Source organism: Chiloscyllium plagiosum, unplaced genomic scaffold (genome assembly GCF_037043375.1).
Source record: "Chiloscyllium plagiosum isolate Xiang-an unplaced genomic scaffold, Cpla_swu_hap1 HiC_scaffold_28, whole genome shotgun sequence".
NCBI lineage: Eukaryota > Metazoa > Chordata > Chondrichthyes > Orectolobiformes > Hemiscylliidae > Chiloscyllium > Chiloscyllium plagiosum.
Window position 1 is genome coordinate 48,754,817 of NW_028270166.1, and position 9,295 is coordinate 48,764,111.

The following is a 9,295-nucleotide window of genomic DNA, read 5'->3' on the forward strand; positions in this document are numbered from 1 at the left end:
TTGGAGGTGGTGCCTGAATGTACAAGAAGTGATTAATTAACAGAAAATGAGCTGCAAATTATTGCCTTTTATGAACATGTAAATCTAATGTATAACTATTGCTTACCATCAGTTGAACCATCAATTCAACATATAAATCTTTATTAAAAAACTATTGTTGATTATGCAATTTTACTTCCCAACACATTTCATTCTAGTTGCATGCCTGTTCATGTGTGCGTGCATGCGTGTACACATATGTGGGAGTGTGAGAGCTTGTATGTGAGTATGTGTGAGAGAATGTGTGTGTGCACATGTATATGTGAATGTGTATGTATGTGAGCGTGTGCGTGAGAGTGAACGTGTGAGAGAGTGTGAAAGTGTTTGTGAATGTTTGTATGAGAGTATTTTGTGTGCGTGTGTCTGTGCTGCAGAATTAGGTACAGCTGTTCACCTTTCAGGAAGATTTTATACTTGTCTTGACTGAGTTTCAGTGAACTAACTTCTGTAATTGTGCCGAAGTCAGGAAAGTCTTACTGACATCATCTTCTTAGCCTTAATGCATGGTTAAACGCACACTGAATTGGGGAAAAGTGGAATTTTCTCTCACTGATCACTTTTTGCTCAACTGGGTAACACTTCCAACCTCAAGGGTGAGAAATAAATAATTTTCTCCCCTCACCAAATTTGATCATAATAAGCCTGACCTGTAAAATATGATTTATCATTGGTGTTACACACATAAGTAAGGCACTTAATATTTTTATGATGTCATAAGCTTTCTACATTTTGAACACAGCTGTAAAGAAAACTTTTCAGGGGCAGAGGCTTCTTTTTCCCCCCCCAAGGAGATCCCTTGACCCAGAAGCAGTATAATAAGGAAAATGCATTATTTCCTTAAATGTCTGCAGATTCTATAATTATTTTTAAGAGATTTGAACAGGATGTTAATGAGTTTACATCAATGATAATGAGTATTGTGGACCAGACCAGACCCCCTCAAAGCATTTCAAGGTATCCCAGACCCTAACTTTTCTAGTTGTTTTAAGCAGATGTAAAGTGGACATTCCAGGAGTGATTCAGATAGCCCAACCACTTCGTTGTAAACAAAAGATAATTCATTCACACACTGCTGAATGAAACACAAACAAAACAGAACCAAATTTAGAATATCTTAACTTATCTGAAAACCCAATCAACACTATGGCAAGTTAATGATGCTGTTCCAAATACTTGCAACATCCCCATAAACACCCCCTTGGCAAAAAGAAAGGTAAAATTAAAAACACAGGTTCCCACAGGAGAGATGTCAGCGAGAGAGAGGATCAGCATGCAGCTGATTCTTTGGGTCCCCAGCTAAAAGCTTGACCAGTAACCTAAAACCTGAGCTGGGAGAACTGGCCACTCCCCTTTCACTACAAGTGTTTAAAAAAAACTTAAAAGCCTTTTCAAGTAGAAGTTTCCAGACATATTAAAACCTCTGCCTTTACGGCTCCTCTTGAGAAAAAAAATCAAAGACAGAATAACCTGCAGGAAGTGCAGCCAGCTCCAGCTCCTCACAGACTGCGTTAGGGAACTGGAGCTGGACTTGGATGAATTGAGAATTATTCGAGAGGCTGAGAGGGTGATAGATAGAAGCTACAGGGACATAGTTACGCCAGAGAACAGAGGTAGCTGGGTAACAGTTAGAGGTGGGAAGGGGTGGAAGCAGACAGTGCAGGGATCCCCTGTGGTCGTTCCCCTCAACAATAAGTATACCGCTTTGGATACTGTTGGGGGGGATGGCCTAGCAGGGATAAGCTTCAGTGACCGGGTCTCTGGCATGAGGTCCGGCTCTGAGGCTCAGGAGGGAAAGGGGGAGAGGAGGAGAGCGCTAGTTATAGGAGACTCTATAGTTAGAGGGACAGACAGGCGGTTCTGTGGACATGGGCGAGACTCTCGGTTGACATCTCGGACCGTGTCTTCAGAATCCTTAAGGGGCAGAGTGTGCAGCCAGAAGTCATGGTGCACATTGGCACCAACGACATAGGTAGGAAGAGGGGTGGGGAGGTCATTCAGGAGCTCAGGGAGTTAGGCTGGAAGCTAAAAGCTAGGACGGACAGAGTCGTCATCTCTGGGTTGTTGCCGGTGCCATGTGACAGTGAGGCAAGGAATAGGGAGAGAGTGCAGTTGAACACGTGGCTGCAAGGATGGTGTAGGAGGGAGGGCTTCAGGTATTTGGACAATTGGACTGCATTCTGGGGAAGATGGGACCTGTACAAGCAGGACGGGTTGCACCTGAACCAGAAGGGCACCAATATCCTGGGAGGTAGGTTTGCTAGCACTCTTCGGGGGGGGTGTAAATTAATTTGGCAGGGGGATGGAATCCGGACTTGTAGTCCAGCAAGTAGGAGCTGTTTTTCAGGATGTCCAAGAATGTAGGGAGGCTGTGGAGAAGGTAGCACTGACAGGGAATACTTGTGGACACAGAGATGGGTTCAAGTGGGTATACTTCAACGCAAGGAGTATCAGAAATAAGATGGGTGAACTTAAGGCGTGGATTGGTACTTGGGACTACGATGTTGTGGCCATCACGGAAACGTGGATAGAAGAGGGACAGGAATGGTTGTTGGAGGTTCCTGGTTACAGATGTTTCAGTAAGATTAGGGAGGGTAGTAAAAAAGGAGGGGGTGTGGCGTTGCTAATTAGAAATGGTATAATGGCTGCAGTAAGGCAGTTCGAGGGGGATCTGCCTTTGGAGGTAATATGGGCTGAAGTCAGAAATAGGAAAGGAGCAGTCACCTTGTTGGGTGTTTACTATAGGCCCCCCAATAGCAGCAGAGATGTGGAGAAACAGATTGGGAAACAGATTTTGGAAAGGTGCAGAAGCCACAGGGTAGTAGTCATGGGCGATTTCAACTTCCCAAATATTGATTGGAAGCTCTTTAGATCAAGTAGATTGGACGGGGCGGTGTTTGTGCAGTGTATCCAGGAAGCTTTTCTAACTCAGTATGTAGATTGTCCGACCAGAGGGGAGGCCATATTGGATTTGGTTACTTGGTAACGAACCGGGACAAGTGATGGGCTTGTTAGTGGGTGAGCATTTTGGTGATGATGACCACAATTCTGTGACTCTCACCTTGGTTATGGAGAGAGATAGGTGCGTGTAACAGGGTAGGTTTTACAATTGGGGGAAGGGTAATTACGATGCTGTAAGACAGGATCTGAGGAGCATAAATTGGGAGCATAGGCTGTCAGGGAAGGATGTCGTGGACATGTAGAACTTTTTCAAGGAACAGATAAGACGTGTCCTTGATATGTATGTACCTGTCAGGCAGGAAAGAGATGGTCGTGTGAGGGAACCTTGGTTGACGAGGGAGGTTGAATGTCTAGTAAAGAGGAAGGAGGAGGCTTACATAAGGTTGAGGAAACAAGATTCAGACAGAGCGTTAGAGGGATACAGGATAGCCAGGAGGGAGCTGAAGAAAGGGATTAGGAGAGCTAAGAGAGGGCATGAAAAATCTTTGGCGGATAGGATCAAGGATAACCCCAAGGCATTTTATGCGTATGTGAGAAACATGAGAATGATGAGAATGAGGGTAGGTCCGATCAAGGACAGTAGTGGGAGACTGTGTATTGAGTTGGAAGAGATAGAAGAGGTCTTAAATGAGTACTTTTCTTCAGTATTTACAAATGAGAGAGACCGTATTGTTGAAGAGGAGGGTATGAAACGGACTGGTAAGCTAGCGGAGATACTTGTTAGGAAGGAAGATGTGTTGGGCATTTCGAATAACTTTAGGATAGACAAGTCCCCCGGGCCTGACGGGATATATCCTAGGATTATGTGGGAAGCAAGAGAGGAAATTGCAGAGCCGTTGGCAATGATCTTTTTGTCTTCACTGTCAACGGGGGTGGTACCAGGGGACTGGAGAGTGGCGAATGTTGTGCCCCTGTTCAAAAAAGGGAATAGGGATAACCTCGGAAATTACAGGCCAGTTAGTCTTACTTCGGTAGTAGGCAAAGTAATGGAAAGGGTACTGAGGGATAGGATTTATGAGTATCTGGAAAGACTTGATTAGGGACAGCCAGCACGGATTTGTGAGGGGTAGGTCTTGCCTTAAAAGTCTTATTGAATTCTTTGAGGAAGTGACCAAGCATGTGGATGAGGGTTGAGCAGCGGATGTAGTGTACATGGATTTTAGTAAGGCATTTGATAAGGTTCCCCATGGTAGGTTTATGCGGAAAGTCAGGAGGCATGGGATAGTGGGAAATTTGGCCAGTTGGATAGAAAACTGGCTAACCGGTCGAAGTCAGAGAGTGGTGGTAGATGGTAAATATTCAGCCTGGAGCCCAGTTACAAGTGGAGTTCCGCAGGGATCAGTTCTGGGTCCTCTGCTGTTTGTAATTTTTATTAATGACTTGGATGAGGGAGTTGAAGGGTGGGTCAGTAAATTTGCAGATGATATGAAGATTGGTGGAGTTGTGGATAGTGAGGAGGGCTGTTGTCGGCTGCAAAGGGACTTAGATATGATGCAGAGCTGGGCTGAGGAGTGGCAGATGGAGTTCAACCCTGTCTTTCTCCTGATCTCAACCATCCATCAAGCGTTGAAAAGCTTTCATTTGTAGTGATGATTGTATGCCAGAGTATAAATTTTGTCATAATTTTATAAGTTCAAAATACTACATTTGCAAAAGTGGTTCTGCAATTTTGATGACTTTTATAAAACACAGATAGTTTGCAGCTCCATATACAATTCACAGGTTTTCTGACAAGCCCAATTTGCCAGCAGAGGGAAGCCATAGGGCGTTACTCACCCAGGAGGTGAATCCTAATGCAGTAGAGCTATTGGAATTTTGTACTGAACTCAAAACAGCCACCATGTTAGTTTCAGGCGAAAGTAAGGATTGCAGATGCTGGAGAAGGACAGCAGGTCAGGCAACATCCGAGAAGCAGGAAAATCGACATTTCGAGCAGGATTCCTGATGAAGGGCTCAGGAATGTCGATTTTCCTGCTCCTCGGACGCTGCCTGACCTGCTGTGCTTTTCCAGCACCACTCTAATCTTGACCATGTTGGTTTTTGCATGGGATCTTAATCAGTGCTCCCTCAAAGCTGCATGTCCATGTGGATGAGCAGCCATTGGGAACAAAGAAGAAAGAAAATTACAGAACAGGAACAGGCGCTTTGACCCTCAAAGCTTGCGCCAATCCAGATCCTCTTTCTAAACCTGATGCCTATTTCCCAAGGATCTGTATCCTTCCACTCCCTGCCCATTCATGTATCTGTCTAGATACATCTTAAATGACGCTGTTGTGCCAGCCTCCACCACCTCCACTGACAATGCGTTCCAGATAATCACCACCCTCTGTGTAAAGAAACTTCCACACATATCTTCCTTAAACTTTTCCCATCTCACCATGGATTCGTGCCTCCTAGTAATTGAGTCCCCAACTCTGGGAAAATGCTATCCACCCTGTCTATAAGTCTCATGATTTTGTAGACCTCAATCAGGTCCTTCTTCAACCTCAGTTTTTCTCATGAAAATAATCCTAATCTACTCAACCTGTCTTCATAGCTAGTACCCTCCATACCAGGCAGAGATTCCTGGTGAATCTCCTCTGCACCCTCTCCAAAGTATCCACATCCTTTTGGTAAAGTACACAGTATTCTAAATGTGGCCAAACCAATGTCCTATACAACTGTAACATGACCTGCCAACTCTTGTACTCAGTATCCCATCCAATAAAGGAAAGCATGCCATATGCCTTCTTGACCACTCTATTCATCTGTGTTGCCATTTTCAGGGAACAATGGACCCGAACACCCAGATCTCTCTGTACATCAGTTTTCCCCAGGGCTTTTCCACTTACCGTATAGTTCGCTCTTGAATTGGATCTTACAAAATGCATTACCTTGCATTTGCCCAGCTTGAACTCCATCTGCCATTTCTCCAATCTATCTATATTCTGCTACATTCTCTGACAGTTTCCTTCACTATCTGCTACTCCACCAATCTCACTGTCATCTGCAAACTTGCTAATCAGACCACCTATATCTTCCTCCAGATCATTTATGTATATCACAAACAACAGTGGTCCCAACACAAATCCCTGTGGAACACCATTGGTCACAGTTCTCTATTTGGTGAAACTCCCTTCCATGATTACTCTGTCTCCTGCTGCCCAGCCAATTCTTTACTCATCTGTTAGTACACCCGGGAACCTATGCAACTTCACTTTCTCCATCAGCCTACCATAGGGAACCTTATCAAAAGCCTTACTGAAGTCCATGTATATGACAGCTACAGCCCTTCCCCCATCAAACTAGAACTGCGCCTGGACCTCAGAGAATGGAGGTGGTTCTTTTAACCAGCCCACCTTGGTACTCACCACCTCTGTGGCTTGTAGGGTCACTGGTTCGACTCCATCGAACAACTACATCCTGGAGTGCAAATCACACAAATCAAATACTTTTTAGTGAGGAGTATCCAAGTAGTCAGGAAATGTCCAGATTTAAGCTGCTCTCTTCTGTAGTGTTAATGAAGGTAATAATTCAAAGAAAAACTTCAGTGCAACACCGAGAGAGCTGCACTGTTGGAGGTGCTGTCTTTTGGGTGAATGGTCTCCCATCTCTCGTGAGTGTAAAACATCCAAAGGAGAACCAGAGAGTTTGCTCTGACTAAAAAAAATGGATTATCTGGTCATAAGCACAATCTCCCTGTTAGACATTGCTGTGTGCAATTTGGCTTCTCTGACTCCCACCGTACAATAGAGACAGTACTCTAGAATGTATAAAATATAAAATAGCTTTTTAAACAACATTTAAGATTGTAAAACACCTCAAGATGATCCCAGTGCATAACACTGAGTAGAAGCAAATCACTGCAGATCCTGGAATCTGTACTGAAAAAGACAAATGCTGGATATCACAGCAGTTCAGACAGCATCCATGGAGAGAGAGCAAGCTAATGTTTCAAGTCATAGAGATGTACAGCATGGAAACAGACCCTTTGGTCCAACCCGTCCATGCCGACCAGATATCCCAACCCAACCTAGTCCCACTTGCCAGCACCTGGCCCATATCCCTCCAAACCCTTCCTATTCATATACACATCCAGGTGCCTTTTAAATTGTACTAAGCTCCATCACTTCCTCTGACAGCTTATTCCATACACGTACAGTCTCTACGTGAAAAAGTTGCCCCTTCAGTCTCCTGTATATCTTCCCTCTCTCACCCTAAACCTATGGCCTTGAGTTCTGGACTCCCCCACCCCAGGGAAAAGACTTTGTCTATATATCCTATCCATGCCCCTCATAATTTTATAAACCTCTATAAGGTCACCCTTCAGCCTTCGACGCTCCAGGGGAAACAGCCCCAGTCTATTCAACCTCTCCCTGTATCTCAAATCCTCCAATCCTGGCAACATCCTTGTAAATCTTTTCTGAACCCTTTCAGGTTGCACAATATCCTTCCAATAGGAAGGAGACCAGAATTGCACGCAATATTCCAAAAGTTGCCTAACCAATGGCCTGTACAACTGCAACATGACCTCCCAACACCTGTACTCAATACTCTGACCAATAAAGGAAAGCATAACAAACGCCTTTTTCACTATTTTATCTACCTGCGACTCTACTTTCAAGGAGTTATGAACCTGCACCCCAAGGTCTCTTTATTCAGCAATACTCCCTCGAACCTTCGCATTAAGTGTACAAGACCTGCTAAGATTTGTTTTCCCAAATTTATCTAAATTAAACTCCATCTGCCACTCCTCAGCCCATTGGCCCATCTGATCAAGATCCTGTTGTAATCTAAGGTAACCTTCTTCGCTGTTCAATACACCTCCAATTTTGGTGTCATCTGCAAACTTACTAAATGTACCTCTTATGCTCACATCCAAATCATTTATATAAATGATGAAAAGTAGTGCACCCAGCACGATCCTTGTGGCACTCCACTGGTCACAGGCCTCCAGTCTGAAAAGCAGCCCTCCACCACCACCCTGTGTCTTCTACCTTCGAGCCAATTCTGTATCCAAATGGTGAGTTCTCCCTGTATTATATGAGATCTAACCTTGCTAACCAATCTCCAATGGGGAACTTTTTCAAAACGCCTTACTGAGGTCCATATAGATCACGTCTACTGCTCTGCCCTCATCAATCCTCTTTGTTACGTCTTCAAAAAACTCAATCAAGTTTGTGAGACATGATTTCCCACACAAAGCCATGTTGACACTCCCTAATCAGTCCTTGTCTTTCCAATTACATGTACATCCTGTCCCTCAGGATTCCCTCCAACAATTTGCCTACCACCGACATCAGGCTCACCAATCTATAGTTCCCTGGCTTGTCCTTACCACCTTTCTGAAATAGTGGCACCACGTTAGCCAACCTCCAGTCTTCTGGCACCTCACTTGTGACTATCGATGATACAAGTATCTCAGCAAGGGGCCCATCAATCACTTCCCTAGCTTCCCACAGAGATCTAGGGTACACCTGATCAGCTCCTGGAGATTTATTCACTTTCAAGACATCCAGCACATCCTCCTCTTTAATGTGGACATTTTGCAAGATGTCACCATCTATTTCCCTACAGTCTATATCTTCCACGTTCTTTTCCACAGGAAACACTGATGCAAAATACTCGTTAACTATCTCCCCCTTCTGGTGCAGCTCCACACAAAGGCTGTCCTGCTAATCTTTGAGGGATCCTATTCTCTCCCAAGTTACCCTTTTGTCCTTAATGTATTTGTAAACTCCCTTTGGATTTTCCTTAACCCTTTGTGCCAAAGCTATCTCATGTCCCCGTTTTGCCCTCCTGATTTCCCTCTTCAGTATACTCCTACTGCCTTTATACTCTTCTAAGGATTCACTCGATCTATCCTGTCTATACCTGACATATGCTTTCTTCTTTTTCTTAACCAAACCCTCAGTTTCTTTAGTCATCCAGCATTCCCTACACCTACCAGTCTTTCCTGTTACACTTAACAGGAATATACTGTCTCTGGACTCTCGTTATCTCATTTCTGAAGGCTTCCCATTTTCCAGCTGTCCCTTTACGTGCAAACATTTGCCTCCAATCAACTTTTAAAAGTTCTTGCCTAATACCAACAAAATTAGCCCTTCTCCAATTTAGAACTTTAACTTTTGGATCCGGTCTATCCAGTTCCATTACTATTTTAAAATTAATAGAATTATGGTTGCTGCCCCCAAAGTGCTCACCTACTGACACTCAGTCACCTGCCCTGTCTTATTTCCCAAGAGTAGGTCAAGTTTTGCACGTTCTCACGTAGGTACATTCACATACTGAATCAGAAAGTTTTCTTGTACACATTTAA